The following is a 21,035-nucleotide window of genomic DNA, read 5'->3' on the forward strand; positions in this document are numbered from 1 at the left end:
GGGAGACCCAACTTCCTTCTCTGGAGGCAGGAATCTGCTGCGTTTGGAGACTCCAAATGGGGCTGTGTGCCAGAGACTGAAATGTTCGGTCACTGAACAGGTGAGTTCGGAGTGTGGCTGGAGGCCAGGGAGATAGGAATGACTGACCACTTTTCTAGGAGGGTGCACTGAGGAGTGGGGAACCAAGCTCTCAGCTCCTCCAGGCCAGAGGCTGGGAGGCCACCATTTTCATTCCCGTCCTCCAGAGCTCTACAGAAAACGTACAGGGAACAAGAGCTCCCAAGAACAAACCCGAGCAGATTGCTTAGGCCAGGCCCTGGCAAGGGCAGCACAGTTGGGCCTTGGGCAAAGACATCTGAGAATCACTAAAACAGGCCCCTCCCCCAGAAGATCAGCAAGAACATCCAGACAAGACCAAGCTCACTGATCAAGGAGAATAGCAGAATTCCAGAGGAAGGGAAAGCAAAGAATGGAATTCATGGCTTTCTTCCCATGATTCTTTAGTCTTGCAAAGTTAATTAATGTTTTTTTATTTTATTTTTTCTTTCTAATTTTTTAAACTTTTCCTATTTCCTATTTTAAATTTTATTAACTAGTTTATCTTAACAATACCTTTCTAAAAAAAACACAAATTTTTAAAATCTTCATTATTACAGTCATATTTTATCCTGCATTGGATCTAACTTTATTTTTTGTATACATATAGGGTTTTATCTTAAAAAAATTTTTTGGCATAATATTTCTTCTAATATGTCAAAATATACCCTAAATATAGCACAGGGCATTGTTCTAGTCTCCAGCCTGAGCACATTCTCTCCACTTTGTTTTTCCAACCAAATTATCAATTCCTGTTTTAGAACTTTTTTTAAATTTTCATCTTGACAGTCATATTCAATCCCTTTGTCATTTTACCCTTATTTTTGTATATATATAACTTTTTTTCTTTAAAATTTTGGGAGGTACTTTCTTCTAAGGGACCAAAATACACCCAAAATCAAGTGGATGGCTATATTCTATTCACCATATATATATATATGTACATATACATATATATATATATGTATATATATATATACATACATATATATAAATTGATCTTTCTTTAATTTTTTTTAAACTTCTTTTTACCCCCTCTTTTCTCCTCCCAATTTTGGGTCTCTTCTGATTTGGTTGGTGTACATTTTCCTGGTGTCTTTAACACCCTTTTACTATTTTATTCTCTCGTTCATATATTATTATCTGAATAAAATGACAGGGCGGAAAAATCACCACACACAAAACAGAACAAGAGGCAGTATTGAAGGCTACGGACCTAATCAATACAGACATTGGCAATATGTCAGATCCAGAGTCCAGAATGACGATTCTCAAGGTGTTAGCTAGGCTTGAAAAAGGCATGGAAGATATCAGAGAAACCCTGTCTGGAGAAATAAAAGCCCTTTCTGGAGAAATAAAAGAACTAAAATCTAACCAAGTTGAAATCTAAAAGCTATTAATGAGATGCAATAAAAAATGGAGGCTCTTACTGCTACAACAAATGAGGCAGAAGAGAGAATTAGTGATATAGAAGACCAAATGACGGAGAATAAAGAAGCTAAGCAAAAGAGACAAATAAGTACTGGACCATGAAGGAAGAATTTGCGAGATAAGTGGCATCATAAGATGAAACAGTATTAGAATCATTGGGATTCCAGAAGAAGAAGAGAGAGGGAGGTAGAAGGTATACTGGAGCAAATTATAGTAGAGAATTTCCCTAATATGGCCAAGGGAACAAACATCAAAACCCAGGAGGCACACACAAGCCCTCTCAAAATCAATAAAAATAGGTCCAAACCCCGTTATCTAATCGTAAAACTTACAAGTATTAGTGACAAAGAGAAAATCCTGAAAGCAGCCCGGGACAATAGTCTTTAACATACAATGTAAAAATATGAGATTGGCAGCACAGAGACCTGGCAGGCCAGAAAGAACTGACATGATATATCCAGAGCACTAAATGAGAAAAACATGCAGTTAAGAATACTATATACAGCTAGGCTATCATTGAAAATAGAAAGAGAGATAAAAAGATTCCAGGACAAACAAAAACTTAAAGATTTGTATACACCAAACCAGCCCTACAGGAAGTATTGAAAGGGTTCCTCTAAGCAAAGAGAGAGCCTGAAAGTAGTAGACCAGAAAGGAACAGAGACAATATACAGTAGCAGTCACCTTATAGGCAATACAATGGCACTAAATTCATATCTTTCAATAATTACCCTGAATGTAAATGGGCTAAATGTCCCATTCAAAAGACACAGGGTATCAGAATGGATTAAAAAAAAACACAAAAAAATCAATATGCTGTCTATAAGAAACTCATTTTAGACCCAAAGACACCTCCAGATTTTAAGTGAGGAGGTGGAAAAGCATTTACCATGCTAATGGACATCAAAAGAAAGCTGGGCTGGCAATCCTTATATCAGATAAATTAGATTTTAAGCCAAACACTATACTAAGAGATGAGGAAGGACACTATATCGAACCCAAAGTGTCTGCCCAACAAGAAGATCTAACAATTTAAATATCTATGCCCCTAACATGGGAGCAGCCAACTAAGTAAACCAATTAATAACAAAATCAAAGAAACACATCGACAATAATACAATAATAGTAGGGAATGTTAACATCCCCCTCACTGAAATAGACAGCTCAACCAAGTAAAAGATCAACAAGGAAATAAAGGCCTTAAACGACACACTGGACAAGAGAGACATCACAGATATATTCAGAACATTCCATCCCAAGTAATAGAATACACACTCTTCTCTACTGCACATGGAACATTCTCCAGAATAGATCTCATCCTGGGTCACAAATCAGGTCTCAACTGGTACCAAAAGATTGGGGTCATTCCCTGCATGTATTAAGACCACAATGCTCTGAAGGTAGAACTCAATCACAAGGGGAAAATTGGAAAGAACACAAATACATGGAGGCTAAAGAACATCCTACTAAAGGATGAATGGATCAACCAGGAAATTAAAGGAGAATTGAAACAATTCATGGAAACAAATGATAATGAAAACAACTGTTCAAAATCTGTGGGACACAGCAAGGGCAGTCCTGAGACAGAAATGTATCATGACAAGCCTTTCTCAAGAAACAAGAAAGATCTCAAGTACACAACCTAACCCTACACCTAACGGAGCTAGAGAAAGAACAACAAAGAAAGCCTAAACCCAGCAGGAGAAGCGAAATCATAAAGATCAGAGCAGAAATCAAAGAAATAGGTACCAAAAAAACAGTAGAAGGGATCAACGAAACTAGGAGCTGGTTCTTTGAAAGAATTAATAAGATTGATAAACCCTGGCCAGACTAATCAAAAGAAAAGAGAAAGGACCAAAATAAATAAAATCATGAATAAAAGAGGAGAGATTAAAGCCAACACCAAAGAAATACATACAATTTTAAGAACATATTAGGAACAACTATATGCCAGAAAATTTGGCAATCTGGAAGAAATGGATGCATTCCTAGAAACCTATAATCTACCAAAACTGAACCAAGAAGAAATAGAAAACCTGAACTGACCCATAACTAGTAAGAAAATTGAAGCAGTCATCAAAAATCTCCAAATAAAAAAGGGCCCAGGGCCAGATGGCTTCCCAGGGGAATTCTACCAAACATTTAAAGAAGAATTAATACCTATTCTCCTGAAACTGTTCCAAAAAATACAAATGGAAGGAAATTGCCAAACTCATTTTATGAGGCCAGCATTACCTTGATCCCAAAACCAAAGACCCCATCAAACAGGAAAATTACAGACCAATATCCTTGATGAACACACATGCGAAAATTCTCACCAAAATACTAGCCAACAGGATCAAACAGTACATTAAAAGGATTATTCACCATGACCAAGTGGGATTTATTCCTGGATTGCAAGGTTGGTTTAACATCCACAAATCAATCAATGTGATACAGTACGTTAATAAAAGAAAAAACAAGAACCATATGATACTCTCAATAGATGCTGAAAAAGCATTTGACAAAGTATAGCATCCTTTCTTGATCAAAACTCTTCAAAGTGTAGGGACAGAGGGTACATACCTCAATATCATGAAAGCCATCTATGAAAAACCCACAGCAAGTATCATTCTCAATGGAGAAAAACTGAGAGTTTTTCTGCTAATGTCAGGAACAAGGGATGTTCATTATCACCACTGCTATTCAACATAGTACCAGAAGTCCTAGCCTCCGCAATCAGACAACAACAACAACAACAGCAAAAATTAAAGGCATCCAAATCAGCAAATAAGGAGTCAAACTATCACTCTTTGCAGATGATATGATACTTTATGTGGAAAACCTAAAAGACTCCACTCCAAAAACTGGATTTCAGTAAAGTGTCAAAATATAAAATCAGTGCACAGAAATCAGTTGCATTTCTATACACCAACAACAAGACAGAAGAAAAAGAAATTAAGTAGTCGATCCCATTTACAATTGCACCCAAAACCATAAGATACCTAGGAATAAATCTAACCAAAGAGGCAAAGAATCTGCACTCAGAAAACTATGAAGAATTCTTGATTGAAATGGAGGAAGACACAAAGAAATGGATAATGTTCCGTGCTCATGGATTTGAAGAACAAATATTGTGAAAATGTCTATGCTACCTAAAGCAATCTACACATTTATTGCAATCCCTACCAAATACCATCAAATCTTTTCAAAGAAATGGAACATATAATCCTAAAATTTATATGGAACCTACAAAACCCCAAATAGCCAGAGGAATGTTGAAAAAAGAAAGCCAATGTTGGTGGCATCACAATTCCAGACTTCAAGATCTATTACAAAGTTGTAATCATTAAGATGTATGGTACGGGCACAAAACAGACACACAGATCAATGGAACAGAATACAGAGCCCAGAAGTAGACACTCAACTCTATGATCAACTAATCTTCGACAAAGCAGGAAAGAACGTCCAATGGAAAAAAGACAGTCTCTTCAACAAATGGTGCTGGGAAAATTGGACAGCCACATGCAGAAAAATGAAATTGGACCATTTCCTTATACCACACACAAAAATAGACTGCAAATGGATGAAAGACCTCAACGTGAGAAAGGAATCCATCAACATTCTGGAGGAGAACACAGGCAACAACCTCTTTGATCTCAGCCACAGCAACCTCTTCATAGAAACACAGCCAAAGACAAGGGAAGCAAGGGCAAAAATGAACTATTGGGACATCATCAAGATCAAAAGCTTTGCAAGGCAAAGGAAACAGTCAACAAAACCAAAAAACAACTGACAGAATGGGAGAAGATATTTGCAAAGAACATATCAGATAAAGGGTAGTATCCAATATCTATAAAGAACTTATCAAACTCAACACCCAAAGAACAAATAATCCAATCAAGAAACGGGCAGAGGACATGAACAGACATTTCTGCAAGGAAGACATCCAGATGGCCAACAGACACATGAAAAAGTGCTCCAGATCCTTTGGTATCAGCTAAATACAAACCAAAATCACAATGAAATACCACATCACACCAGTCAAAATGGCTAAAATTAACAAGTCTGGAAATGACAGATGTTGGAGAGGATGCGGAAAAAGGGGAACCCTTCTAAACTGTTGGTCAGAATGCAAGCTGCTGCAGCCACTCTGGAAAACAGCATGGAGATTCCTTAAAAAGTTGAAAATAGAGGTACCCTATGACCCAGCAATGGCATTACTGGGTATTTAACCTAAAGATAGGAATGTAGTCATCCGAAAGGGCACATGCGTCCGAATGTTTATAGCAGCAATGTCCACAATAGCCAAACTAAGGAAAGAACCTAGATGTCCATCGACAGATGAATGGATAAAGAAGAAGTGGTATATATATTCAATGGAATACTATGCAGCCATCAAAAGAAATGAAATCTTCCCATTTGCAATGACGTGGATGGAACTAGAAGGTATTATGCTGAGCGAAATAAGTGAATCAGAGAAAGACAATTATCATATGATCTCCCTGATAAGAGGAATTTGAGAGGCAAAGTGGGGGACTTGGGGGTAGGGAAGAAAAAAATTAAACAAGATGGGGTCAGGAGGGAGACAGTCTTTAAGTGACTCTTAGTCTCACAAAACAAACTGAGGGTTGCCAGGGGGTTGAGGGTAGGGAGAGGGTGGTTGTGTTATGGACATTGGGGAGGGTATGTGATATGGTGAGTGCTGTGAGGTGTGTAAGCTTGATGATTCACAGACCTGTACCCCTGGGGCTAATATGTTATATGTTAATTTTAAAAAGTAATTAAAAAGGGGCACCTGGGTGGCTCAGTGGGTTAAGCCTCTGCCTTCGACTCAGGTCATGGTCTCAGGGTCCTGGGATCGAGCCCCACATCTGGCTCTCTGCTCAGCAGGGAGTCTGCTTCCTCCTCTCTTTCTGATTTTCTTTCTGACTACTTGTGTTCTATGTGTGTCAAATCAATAAGTAAAATCTTAAAAAAAAAGTAATAAAAAAATCTATTTGTTCTATTTCTGGGAGTTGCCTGTTAAAGTTTCTAGTGATGATTGTGAATTTATCTCCTTCCCCATTTAGTTTTGTCAGTTTTGTTTTATGGACTTTAAAACTCTGTTATTAGGTGTATTATGTTCAGAATTGCCATGTCAGTTGATACATTCAATACTTTATCATTATAAAGTATCCGTCTTTATCTTGGACAATATTTCTTGTTTGAAGTCTACTTTGTCTGATAGAAATGCAATTACACTAGCTTTCTTATGATTTGTGTTCAGATGGTGTATATTTTTTTCTATCTTTTCACTTTTAAACTCTTTGTGACTCTATTTAAAGCGTGTATTCATATTGGCAACATAAATTTCAGTCTAATGGATGGGCTAAGGGGTGGGAAGGTATGAGAAGGAGAGGGGAAGAGAAGAAAGTAAAGGACAGGGATAGTGGTCAAGAGAAGGGAATGGAAGGAAAGGAAAAACAAAAGGGAAAGTTAAGTTAGAAAATAGCATATATTAAACTCCTATATGAAAATCATCAAACAGACAGGTCAAGATGTATATCTATAGTCTGTTTCAAGAATATTGGTAGATATTTGATGTGTTCATTTTCTTCTACAGAATTCATGCCAGATTAAAAAAAAAAATATATATATATATATACAGCAAATGCACCCACTTAACATGTATAATACCAGCATAGGGTTGGTAGGGATTTCAGAGAATGTCTCTCCTTGCCTCTCAGCCAGTGAGGAAACTCATCTACGCCTCACTTGAGAGATAGCCATGGGCCTCTGCCTGAAACTTCCACGATTGGAGAGTCAACCTCTCAAGAAGAGATGGCTCCTTCTACTCTTGGACAGGTCTAAATGTGAAAACATTTCTGAGGATGGACAATTTGCCTCCCTTTCATTTCCATCTAGTGGTCCTAGCTACTCTGTAAGCCACTAAACAATTCTATAGTGCCTTCACAATGACCCACAGAGACTGGAAGACACCAACTGCCCATTCCTCAATTTTCTTCTTCAGCCAAACATCACTACGTTGCTCATTTTTCCTCAACCCAAATGGTTGCCAAAACACCCACCATTCTGCTGCCAGTCTGTAAATCTCTCCTTTTTAATTGACAAAATATTTGGACAATTAAAATATGCTTAAAAATAGCATTATTACTTCAACCTTAGAAAGTATAAAAAATGTTTAATATATTGTCAGGATAGAAAAAATATGTATTGTACCCTCATGCACATGGCATAAACTTTTCTTACACTATTTAAAGGCATGCAATCCTTAACCTCATAAATTAACATCACTTTAAAACTCAGAGCTGTTAACAAACCTTGAGATTCTAATCATAATCTCTCCAGAACTTCATCCCAACCTTCTCATAAATATAACAGCATATTTGAGAAATGGCTAGAAAGAAGACTACTTTTTACTTCTAAATAACCTGGTAAAACCCTGAATATAAAGAAGGAGCATGTAAGGAAAATCTTAAAGGGTAGGATATCATTATAGCCAAAGGAAAGGCAGAGGTGATCGGAGAGATTTTACATCAAGTGGGTAAAAGAAATAGTGAAGAATGAGACAAAATTGGAGAAGCACTAGAGCCAGTATTAGAATACAAGAGTCCACGTGATGGTAAGAACTGAGAAGTCTTAAAGGAGGGAAGTATTGAGATGACCTTTAAAGAAGGAGGGAGGGAATACAGTTATTGACCTTACACAAGGTCACAGAATATACCATTACACGTCCCCTGTCCTTGGCCTCCTTCCCTGTGTGAGAACTCTTAAACCGTAATCAGGTTGCATCTCAATCACTTGTCCTACCCTAGCATTGATATTTTGAATTATTTTCAGTACCTTCTTAATATAAATTATAGGAACACTGTATTTTCAGAAGTTCCATTTCATTAAATGTTTTCTTCACATCTTCATCTTTTAAATATCCTTCTGGGGTTCCTGGGTGACTCAGGTGGTTAAGCATTGAACTCTTGGTTTCGGCTCAGGTTGTGATCTCATGGGTTGTAGGATCGAGCCCCACACAAAACCAGGCTCCCTGCTCAGCTCAGAGTCTGCTTGAAGATTCTCTCCCTCTGTCCCTCCCCACACCCATGCACACTCTCTCTCAAATACATAAAAATAAATAAATAGATAAATAAATAAATATCCTTCTTCCAATCCAACAGGCATCTTAGATCCTTGGTTTTTCCAACTGCATACATTTTTGTTTATACAGCTTCTCTCGGATTTCAGAGCCACAAGCTCCTTTCCTCCTTTGGTTTTATTCATCACGATATTCACTCACATGGCACTGTACTGTTCATGACAATCAGACATATATTTTCCTCCCGGTACTTAATGGAACAAAACATCATCGCTGCCTCATTCAGGTTATGGAAGCTAACAACCAAGCCAAAATTTATAGCTGTGAATGTTTTCAATGACCCACAAAAGTCAAAATAAAATTAAATACACTTTACAAACCCCTTTAGGATTACGCAAATTGGAAACATCCTATAAATTTGTATCCGAATGATGTCTAGAAGATTGGGGGAGGGATGGGAGCCTCAACTGAAAAGGCCGAATGTAAAAGCACGAGTAAAATGATGCATTTAGTGACAATTAAAAGTTAGCAGAGAAAAATACATATGATAAATTCATTCAGTGTTATATCTCCTCTCACTTCCATACTCTCAAAGCCACTAAGGCTCAGTTGAGACCCACTCTTTGCCCCACGTACAGAAGACACTTTATAAGCAATGAGAAAGCAGTTTACAACCATGTTAAAAACTTAAAGTGAATTCTAGAATATGCCGTGTAAGCCCTTACTACCCTGTCTGATACTCAGGAGGCCTCTTTTGGGAAAAACAGTGGCTTTTACATTTTTGCATAGGGGTAGATGGGCCACTTAATCTGTGGGGTCCTGCTCTTACTCTTTAGGCTTTAATTATATACATTGTAATTAACACTGCCAGCACTGTCATCTTTTAATAGGAAGTCAAATTATACATGAATGAACCTGATTCACAGAGAACTATGTCCTCTACATCACCTACTTTGCAAATGTTATTATTTAGAGTACAGCTGCCTGATTTATTTTGAGAACCCTAATTTTACAGATGTCCCCAACAGTGATTTGGATGGAAATTTTCAAATTCTCTTAAGACAGATACTTTGAGCAGAAAATAGCCAAAACATGGCCAATTACCTTTAAAATATTCTCCTATATATTTGCAGCACAGACTCTAATCTATTAGGATGCTCAAGACTAAAAAGTTGAACTCAAGGAACCGGGCCTAAAAATTAACCTGGAAGAGGCCATTTTGAGTCTGAAGCAGAACCTATTCAAGCACATGGCAGAAACCTGAAGTTCTTGTGTGCTCTGGGCTTGGATATATTTACCAATTTAACATGCATCATTATTGAGGAAATTGCATTGGAGGGCTTCATTATCCTGATATGATTATTCATGTCACAACCATCTGAATAAATTCTTCCTTACTTTCTTGCTAGCATTTTGAGTACTGGCACAAGTTGGGGTGGAGGAAGCCTTAAAAAGAATAATCCCATAAATATAATAAGCAGATGCTCAGTTTAAAAACCACGGAATATACAGACTTCTATTGAGAGATTACCCTCTGACGGTAGTGCTCCAAGTTATTTATGCACAAAAAGGCATATGTCACATACACACCCACATACAGTATGATATAATTTAACAGAGCAACCAACAAATACTGACAGGGGACTGTTCTCTGTTCATATCTTCGAGAGTACTTATATACAAGGCACTTAGACGAGATAAATACTACTACTTTAAAGGCAAAAGATGAATATTATTTGATCCTGCAGTTCAGAGGATCAAAAGAATAAAAAGATCCTTAAGGAGTAAGACTCCCTCCCATGCCTTTGTACTGCATAGAGGACTTTCATGAGAGACAGTCCATCACAGATATCACACAATGGTGAAGAAGTCAATCTTCCACGTCTGAGCACCTGGTGCATTCAGATTCAGATTCAGAAATCACTATTCCCACACCCGTGGAAACATTACTCTTCTAAAGCCAAACTGACATGAAAAATCAAGCACTATTTGCCACTGTCTCTCTAGGCTTTCTTCTTCTAAAGCTGGTTCACTAAGATTCCAGAAAGCTTCATCAAACATCTGGTAACAGGAGAGATTACACAGAGAATAAAAACACATCCACATTTAGCATCAGCTGTATGAACCAGAAACAAAGAGATCACTGGTCAGGTTTAATTCTTTCAAAGATGGGGAGTCTTACATGAAGTTTTCTTGTAAACATACATATTAACAAAATACAATGTGGTCAAGAGTTTAAAACTTATGGATTTTTGCAGAAGACACCCTGTGATAGAAATGCACTTTGGTAGAACACTCAGTGAGACTTAACAACTAAAATGGATCCAGGCTGGCTATTTAGGCAGGCAGCAAAGTCGAAACTGAAACAAAATAGAAGAATTACACCAGATATCTTCACAGTTTATTAATTACAGATTATGTGAGAAGTTGTTACTAGACTTAGGCCATCAAAAATGCCTACTTTGTAAAGTATAAAAATAGTTCACACTCATTGACACAATAGTTGAAATAGTTACAATGTACACACTTGGGAGAATTTTTTTGCCAAACAGCAAAAAAAAAAAAAAAAAAAAAAAAAGGCAAAAGCAATGTGTGAGTAAAGCTGTCAAAAGAGGCCTCTGCATTTCTGAAAGTGTTACTAGCATGCCTGGTGCTTGTCACGGAGGTACAAACGAGGACCATCTATTTGGATACCACTGAGGCAGCAGAAGAAACTGACTATACAAGACATTTCCCCTTCATTGTTCATTGCATGTTTGTGGTGGGGTCACCTTGAGGAAAATTCAATAAATAAGTCCCATTAATTACTAAGTAACAAACATGTTTGCAATTGTAAAATGTTAACCACTCCTTTATGGATGTCTAGAATGTCCCGGATACCAGGCCAATAGTGCCCAGGGCAGATTGCTGCTATTTATTTTCTCCAAACAGACTTTACAACTGGTTCTCAAAGTTCAGCTTTACAAAGAAAATAATGGCAACAAGTAATTAATTCTTTTTTTTTTTAGTCACCAGCTTTAAAAATCCAGTTGGGAGAATGGAAGCTATTTAGCTAATGCAAATGGGCAGCTTCTTAAAATCCCATCCTCCTTCTGGGGGAACAAATCCGACTTACCTAACAAGTCAGTGTAAAGTGCCTGTTCCAGGTCACCCAGCATTGTGAGGATCACGTCCTCGTCCAGATGAGCTGTGCCTTCCCGCAGGCAGCTTTCTCCCTCCTCCTCAGCCCAGCTCCTGCTGATGCTGCTTTGCCTGGAGGACACGTTTTCATCTTCAGACCTGCTATCTTCATCACTCTCGCCTTCCAAGCCCTTTCTGGAAGACCAGTGCTCCAAGCCCTCACTGCCTGACTGGCTAGCGGGCAGAAGGCTCCAGGCCCCGGGGCCGCCGGTGTGGTACAGGGACTGCACAGAGCGCGAGACAAATCTCGACAGCGAATGCCTCTCCGCATAGTCTGATTCTCTCTGGCTAGCCTTTGCGGCATTTCCAAACCAGTTGGAAATGCGCACAGTGGGTCTCCTCTCCCCCTCGCTGGTGAGGGCAAGATTGGTCAGAGACTTCTGCTTCTGAAGGCAAGCTCCCCTTTTCCTTACTTCTTTGCTCCGAAACACAGAGAGTTCAGCTGGCCGCTGCATGGCTCTTCTAGGGGCTTCTTCTTTTCAACTGGACTTCATACTGTCTTTTACACAGAGAGAGCAACTGGCATTTTTGGTTTGAATTAACACATGCACTTCAGTAAAAATCCCAACAGGTGCCAACATTCACATAAGACCCTAGAGCGACAGTACAATTCATCAGTTGCCCACAATCAAGCTTGCCACATCCTCTTTCTAATCAGCAGTACTTACAAGCATTTTGCTTGAGTGTATCAGAAGCAGAAAAGAGTTCACCAAAGACACTGCTCCCGCTGAAAGTAGCACAGGAAGCCAACTACGTTTTCCAGTCTTCATCCAATCACGGGTCTCAGCAGGACGATGGGTCCACATTTCCCTTTATCCCTTCTGTGTTCCCAAATGCGAGGTAGTGAGGCACCAGTGATCTCACTCATGGTTTTTTGTTTTATTCTTTTCTTTTCTTCTCTTTCTTTCTTTCTTCCTTCTCCCCCCCCCTACTTCTCACCAGCCTTTCACGGATCTAGGTCTGCAGCTCTTGACTCTAGATGAGCTGACACGTTGCAACGCATACAGCCTCCGCATTGGAGCCCCCTAAGAGCAGAAATTTAGCACCGAAGCCCAGTGCTGCAAGAGCGTCTGGGGCTTTAGTATTCCACCTGCATTGTCAGATCTATGGCCCTTCCTTGCTGCTGCAGTGGATGCTGCTGGCTGCCATGGCAGCAAACATCCTGCTAAATTAGAACAGAAGCACGGAAGCGGCTGTCCAGCCTAGAATGCCACAGGTTTCAAAGCCAAGCCCGAACGAGGGGCTACACTATTAACCCTCTGCACATTTAAATCACTCCTGGCCACCCAGCCCCAGATGCGGACACACACACACACACACATACACACTCTCACACACTCACACATTCTCTGATTCCGAGAATGACAGACTAATTCTCTATAGCTGCAGGCAGCTGAAGCAGGCAGATCTGCCTTCTGAATGTTGGGATTTGTGCTGTAAAAGCACAAATCAAATTCAAGAGTGTAAAGGACCTAAAAAACGTAGCATGACACTCTCCACTGGCTGGCAGATAATGCTTTAAAGGGAAAGACTTCACCTCATCTGCCAAGGGCTTGTTACGCTGAAGCTATTTATTAAAATCCTAACAGGACAATTAAAAAATCAAGACTTCTTCCTGTAAAAATTAGCAAAGAAAATAACTCAAGAGGATTTTCCCCAATATTTTCTTTCACTCAAAGCATAATTAAAAGTTGATGTCCAAGAATGCAGAAAATAAGTATATGACAAAAAAAAATATAAAATATAAATTAGGTTTTTTGATACTGAGCATTTTTTCTGGTCTACTATTATAGCAGCAGCAGCTCTTTGTTTTTTAACATTTTAATAAAAACAGACAATTTATTATATTTATCCTGTACTGATTGTGTATATTCACCAGCACCCCAAAATTCTAAATTTAGGAAAACTTTTAAAACACTTATTAAGTTAGTAGGGACCATGTGTACTATTTAAAGTTAAGGAGAAGAGTATTAAAAAAAATTTTTTTGAGGTTTTCTGCCCATAAACATTCCATATGAAAAAGAGGAAAGTGGAGAAATACATAGAAATATTGGTGCCTTTCCAACTGATTAGTCCCTATCATTTTCTGAACTAATAAGATCAAATTACCTCTGAGCTTTCACTTCATATTGAGTACCTCAACTAGGGGAAATGCTCAATTTCTTAACTCTATAAATTAGCATTATAATATACACTGCCTATACCTTTACATATGATAATAACCTTCTTTGCAAAGCTAATTAATTCTTAAGATCAGCCCCAAGGAAGATCATAGCTAGATCTGTTTCACACACATATATAAAAGGGAATTAAATGAAAGGCTTTTTTTTTTTAAATTATTTGCACAATAGAAATTGCAATTAAGCAAACAAATCTGTGAATGTGAATACTGATTTTCAATTCTTCTGTCTTTAAAAATAAATTTCTTCATTTCTTATATGCAGTGTGCTTAAATGAGGGTACAAATGTCAAATCATAGAAACTGATGATTATTCTTATAAAAACATCATCTTACAAAGTGTTTTTTTTAAAGATCAAAATGCCACTCCCCTCTGGATTCCTAAGCAATACATTTCTTTTTCATTTGGAATTACTGTGACCCAGTAAATCACCAGGTTATGAGACTACAGTAGATTTACTGATGCTATATAACTTTATTTTCTCTGACATGTATTACACTAAAGTGCACATGTAGTGTACTCTTGAGTCTCACAGATTCATAAAAAAGGGAATGAATTCTTATGCTTTAGACATCAAAATTAGTGAAAACAATAATTATGCCCTCTTCTTATACAAAGGAGCCTGTTACCAATCAGCTTAAACCAGTGGTTAAACTTTAGTGTTCAGAACTCTTGGAGGACTCATCAAGTTATAGCTTGCTTGGCCCCAGCCCCATCCCTACTCATCTGCTAGGTCTGAAAGGGGCTCGGGACTGCATTTCTAACACATCCGTGATGCAGATACTACTGGTTCTGGGACCCCACTTTGATAACTACTAGCCCGAGACCAGTGTTTTTCAACTGGGTTGAGGATATTCAGCTGGGTTAGGGGACATTCAGCAACATCAGGAAACATTTTCAGTTGTTACAACTGGGCAGTGTGGTGGTTCTGACACCTAGTAGGTAGAAGCCAGTGATGTTGATACCACAACAATGACAGGACAGCCCCCCACAACAAAGAATTATGCAGACTACAATGTCAGTATTGCCAAGGTAGAAAAATTCTGGCTTAGACTAAGTTATGTTGAATCTACAAATGTTTTAGAAATTCTAGTGGCTTACAAAAACAAAGATGAACTTGTGCTCACATGAATTTCCACTCTGTTGGCTGCAGCGCTGATCCAATTACCCCTAATACTAAGACCCATGCTAAAAGAGCAGGAACAGTCTTCAGACATGTTCATACTAAGACAGAGGAACAAGCAATGAGAGATCCAAGCAAACTGACTCTTAAAGCTTCTGCTCAGGAGAATGCCCATGTCATTTTTCCACTCACACTTCATTGGTCAAATTAAATCACAAGGTCTATCCTGATTCATGGATCAGGAAACATAATCTTCAAGTATGGGTAGACCCAGGAAGGGGCTGATTAGAAGGAACTGGTTATTTTGAATAACCCTAACAGAAAACATCAAATGGGTATATCTTTAGCTAAAAATATTGTTGTCAACTTGCAGCTACAATCGTTTCTCCCCTGGAACAACATCAATTCATCAATTTATGCTAAGTAACAGTGGGGAACCCACTTCTTGCTTCTGCAGAGGCAGCTATACCTGTCTCCTTTGGATGTGCATTCATTTGTGGGTATAATTATACTTATTTGCATTCACCCACATAAATGTATGTTATACAAAGTGGAGGAAAAAGCTTTGGTGCATAGGAGATGAATATACATTATCAATACTAAAAATGAGAATCACTCTAATTTTACTAAGACTTAACATAAAGCATAGCTACTATAATGTTCTAAAAAGGAATGCTTTTCAGCTTTTAATAAACACAATTATAAAGTGGCCATTTAAGTAAGAGATCGAAACTGACTTAAATTACCTGAGTCTCTTAATCTTTCTAATTAATAATTTCTTAATCTTTCTAAATAGTCAAGAAAAAGGCAACTTAAGTAATCATTCACAAAAGTCTTAAATATCAGATACTGACCATTATTCAAGACAAAGTCTGGTAAGTCAGAAAAGAAAACACATGTAACCATTAGCTTATCCTGCTTAATCTAAATTCTCACTTCTAAATGATTTCCCAAATTCATTCAATTATGTTATTACCTTTTCACAAAAGCATGCCAGCTTTGCTAATACCAAGGCAGTCTGGCACTTTCAGTGTTTTTCAGTTGAGTATAAATTCTAGGTAAAGGTTAAAAAATGCATTAAACAGATGTTATACATGTTGGTAAAAAGCCTTATGCACAAAAAAAAGGACAAGGGTGAACCTATGTAAAACAAACAAACAAAAAGCAAAAAAAAAAAAAAAAAAAAAAAAGTACACCTAGAAACTTTCCTGAATGATTCCAGTGGACTAAAAAATACAGCTCACTTTACATTTGGCAAGCTCTCTTGGCACTTGATGAAAGGGATAGTCTCTGAGGTCACATTCTTTCTGTCAATGAATATAAGAATGAAACCCAAGCCATAGCAGTAAAATCTGAGCCACCACTTTGGCTGGACTTAGAATATCGAAGTTGTGGCATGAATTGTGAAGGATAGGCAAGAAGCTTACTCACCCATTGCCACAAATTATTTAACATTTTCCACCTGACTGTAATAATTAATGGAACCCCCATTATTAGATTGGGTAAAAATCCCTAGGTTCCCCCCCTAAGAAAATGAAAAGTAATAGGAAACTTGAATAATATACACAAAGAATTCAGAGGGATAGAAGGTCACCAAATTGAAAAAGTCTTGCGTTTTCTCCCATATGCCATTTTATTGTCATTCATTTCTGATACGTTTCTTCACACCATTCTTTAACTACATTTTAACTTCCACTACCATTTAATCACAAAGACACTGTTTTTTGTAACTTCCTGTGAATTACCCTGTAGATGAAAGTGTAAAGAGCTAAGCTTCCTGGCTAACTTCATGAATCTAACAAACCTGCTTTTCAGTGTGAACCATTCAAGTCTGCTCCTTAACAGTATCACAAATCTTTACATGTCACGCCTCTTGCAGGTCATGCAATAGGGATGCTTTTCACATTGTTTAAGCAAAGGGGGATGGATAATTTTAGGCATGGCTTGTGCACAGGGGCTCAGACATTACCTATAATGACCTTGAGCTCATTCTCTCCTGCTCTTGGTTCTGTTTTCTTGATTTATTTCACTTGAGGGTGAAGGTAACTGCCGGAAGGTCCTAGCTTCTTTTCATTAGTGTTGGTTCTTCTGGAAAAACCACGTCTCTCCTCTAAGAGCCTTAGGAAAAGTTCTGAGATTTATTCTCATTGGTTCTGACTAAAGTGAATTGGGTACATGTCCATTTTTGAAAGGGTCACTGTGGTTAAGGGAAAAGGTTGTTCTGCTTTGATCTGCTTGTGTCAATTTTACTTGAACCACATAAGCAGCGATTGATAGGACAATGGTTTCCCCCACCAGAAAAAAAGAAGAAGAAGAAAAAATAAGATCAAGGTGCTATTATTATTAGCAGATAGGGCGAGGGATGCTGGTCAGCCAAAACTATACCAGGATATCAAGGCATATTTACTATGAAGCCAATGGTTCTTAAGATACAGATCTTCTAACCAGCTTATGCTCCTTCCTAAAACACTACGTGTAATTTTATATTTCTATTTTTATATTATTTTCACGCTCCCTCAAATAGCATAGGCTTCAAAAATTCTCAAAACCAGATCTTATCATGCCAAGACTAAATCCATCAGAGTTCTATATCATTAGGGCTACTTCTCTTGGAGAGCAGGACAGAATTAGTCCCCAGTGAGGCCCCTGCACTAACCGTTACCAGCAAGAGTTCAACAATAACAATAGCACTGAAATTTCTGGTTATAAAAAAACCAGTGAACTACCAAGATTCTAGTGAATTTAAGAAAAGTTCCCACTTTTATAATTAAAAACAAACGAAACTAATAAGTAGAATCTTTTTTTCAAATTGTTTTCATTGAAGTTGTTTCTTCCCGGAATATGATTTTAAGCCCTAACTCTTCACAGCTAACTTAGTTGCTCCCAGGCATCTAGTGATTTAATTATTTGTGGTGTTAATTTTTGTGTATTACTCTTCTACTACAGGGCTCCTGTGTTAGTCATGTTTGTTTTCCCAATCCTTGCAACGCCCAGCATGGATAAAGTACCAGGCGAAGATTACTGAAAACATGGGTGGATGAATAAAACTCTATCTCACAACAATCCTGTGAGTTTATTAAGCATCAGTCATCTCACCAAAAAAAAAAAAAAAAAAAAAAAAAGGAAACCAAGGAACAATTCAGCTAAATGATGGCAGTGCAGAGGCCAGAAGTATATTTTCTACTTCCTAGAACATTTCACTTCCCTTATTTCATCTTGTCTTTGAAGGAATATTCTGTGGGCTCAGCAATGATTTCAAGTACTTTTGTGGTCAGTGGTTTCTTTAACAGCCAGAATATAGTAGCAACAACAGAAATCAGGAGAAGAAAGAAAGAAAGGAAGGGGTCAAGAGAAGTTCTGTTTCTGATTTTTTAAAAATTATAACAGGAGGTAACTAGCACCCTGAGGACTACAGAGAATGATTTGGAGCAGAGGGAGATATTAAGGAGGTAGAAGAGAAAGTAATCTGAGGAAAGGTGGAAAGAATGTGTATAAATGTTTTATGTAGGTAGATGTTGTAGCAGGGGTGTATGAAATTCTTTAATTTCTCTGCTTTAATTTTTCGCAATGAAATCAACATCAAGGTCATCAGTTAAGGGAGAGGGCAGAAGCGCTGGTATGGTAAGTTTGAGCAGAAAAGGTATAAAATTGTTGTCTAAGAGCTTGAGAGGGTTCTCAGGTGACAAAAAAAAAGAATGAATATACTGAAGAAATACAAAATGATTGCTAGGCAACACTAAATACTCTTTAAATGTTGGGGGCCATAAATGTAAAGTGAATCACATCACCATGGGACGTGTTTTCCTCCAGGTTCATTCACTGTTGGTACAGAACAGGTGGACGGTTGAACGTAACCAGGCCTGTGACTTTATCAAAGGAAGTGAGAGGGGAGCAAGAGTAAAGGGTATATGCAAAAGTCAAACTGCATTCAGTTACACAGGAATTCAGTGAGTTGGGGTAGAGGGCAGGATGGAGAAAGAATATGCAGAGTTTGACAAGGGTCAGTAAAATGCTGTGGGATCTCTATTTAGACCCAATAGGAATAGAATTTTAAAATGGGAATCATACTTAAATCAGCATTTAGAAATCCTATTAGAAGCACTGTTAGAGTTGGACCAAAAGAAAGAGCACTGAAAAGCGAGGATGGAATCAGCAAGATTGGGATGCCTACAAGTGAGTCTGTGGGGAGGCTGCAGACACTGATGATGCCTGCATGGAGGGTAGGACCATGAGCTTCAGTAGCGCAGGAGGGATTAGAAGACAAGATCATTGGAAGAAAGACGAGGGTATGCTAATCATCCTCTCATCACTGGTCTACCTGTATACTCTCACCTAGATTCTTCCAATTAGAGCACTCAATTTATAGCTTACTAATCATAAATGAATATCCTCTTTCTTCTAGAAAATCTCAGGTTTGCCACAGAGACATTTTACTATTTTATCATTTTAAACAAATAACAGAAATGACACAATCAGATAAGACTCATTTTACCATTTATTTGCTGTTTTATTTCTTTTATTATATTCCTATCTAAATCACAGACTCAAATCTATAATTTATATAATAAATTTATAATTTATATAATAAATTTATATATTATATAAAATATAATAACAGAAACAAAATGCAAAATAATATTATACCTCCAATAAATCCATTAAGTTATTATATTGTGTTCAAGTCTAGTTTATATTTCACTTCTAAATGTTATATTTAAAACAGAATATTAAATGTAAATATTAACTGAAAATATGAAAAAATGATCAAGTGGTGGACAGAATAAGAAACCGGAGGAAAAAAATCAAATATGGATTACTTAAATAGAGATACTCAGTGATATATGAATTTCAAAGAAACAATGTTCCTTGTGAAATTCCCATAAAAATTAGAATTCAAACTGTACTAAGTGCATTTTGTCTTACATACTTGAGCTCTAGTATTTCATAGGTACCTTGATACATAATTGAAGACATTCATGAATACAGAAATGTCTGAAGTATATGAATCTTCATGCCATACTAAGTTTTAAAAATATCTAGTCGCAATACATATATCCATCATCATTCTGATTATGAGACTATCTGGAGCTATGGGAAAGCCAAAGATTTTCCCAACTACTGAAAAATCTGCAAATACCATCCCGATTGCTATGTCTTGCCATGACCTTTTCTACCTTTACTCAGTGCTGGCCCACTGTAATCTTCACATAAACTTCTGATGCCTGATGATGCCACTGATAATTCTACAAGGACCCTTGAAATGTTGTGTTATCAATGCGGTCATTATCTACTGGAGGATATTGCGTTAATGGCTGCAGCCTGCCAAAGTGTTCAAGTTCACCCAAAGTGGAGAAGCTCTTTAGCACCCAAATTTGTGATATGGTTATTTTTATGAGCTTCAGGACAATTCTTTGAATCTCTGGAGTACAATACAATTTATTTTTATATTAAATATTTCTTTGGTTTTTTTTTCTTCAGAATTTACCAGGGCTGACCAGAAACTTACTGGAATAACAGATATACCACTACTTCTATGAATTCTTACATTTAGATAAAATGTTCTTAAACTCTTTTTCCCCATAGGAGCACGTATTTTGCTAAGAGTTTTCTTAGTTGCTCATAAGTATGGACCTATATAATAAAATTACACCAAAGGTTTTCCATATATGCCTATGGTTACCTGGGCCCTAGGAAAAAAAACTTTGGACTAACACAGAAAAGTGTGTTTTATATACTTAAAAGTCTGACAAATTGTGTCTGGGTATGAATATGGGTTTTTTTTTCTTAAATTATTTATATATAATGAAATATTTCCATAATTAGATTTTTTTTCCCTAAATATACATTTGGAGCCATCATGTAAGAGTTTTCTAAATAGTATAGAATTGAAAAAAGAGAGGGTTAGATTGGCCATGGAATATTTGCAATGACAGCTGATCCTTAACATTTTTCAAAT

The 21,035-nt window shown here is 37.4% G+C and overlaps 1 protein-coding gene across 3 annotated transcripts in view; it reads right to left on the minus strand.

The window, feature by feature from the left end:
* Positions 1–21,035, minus strand: part of NAV3 (neuron navigator 3) — a 621,657-nt gene that overhangs the window by 175,528 nt on the left and 425,094 nt on the right. The window lies entirely within an intron of this gene.

Source organism: Meles meles, chromosome 7, assembly GCF_922984935.1.
Source record: "Meles meles chromosome 7, mMelMel3.1 paternal haplotype, whole genome shotgun sequence".
Taxonomy (NCBI): domain Eukaryota; kingdom Metazoa; phylum Chordata; class Mammalia; order Carnivora; family Mustelidae; genus Meles; species Meles meles.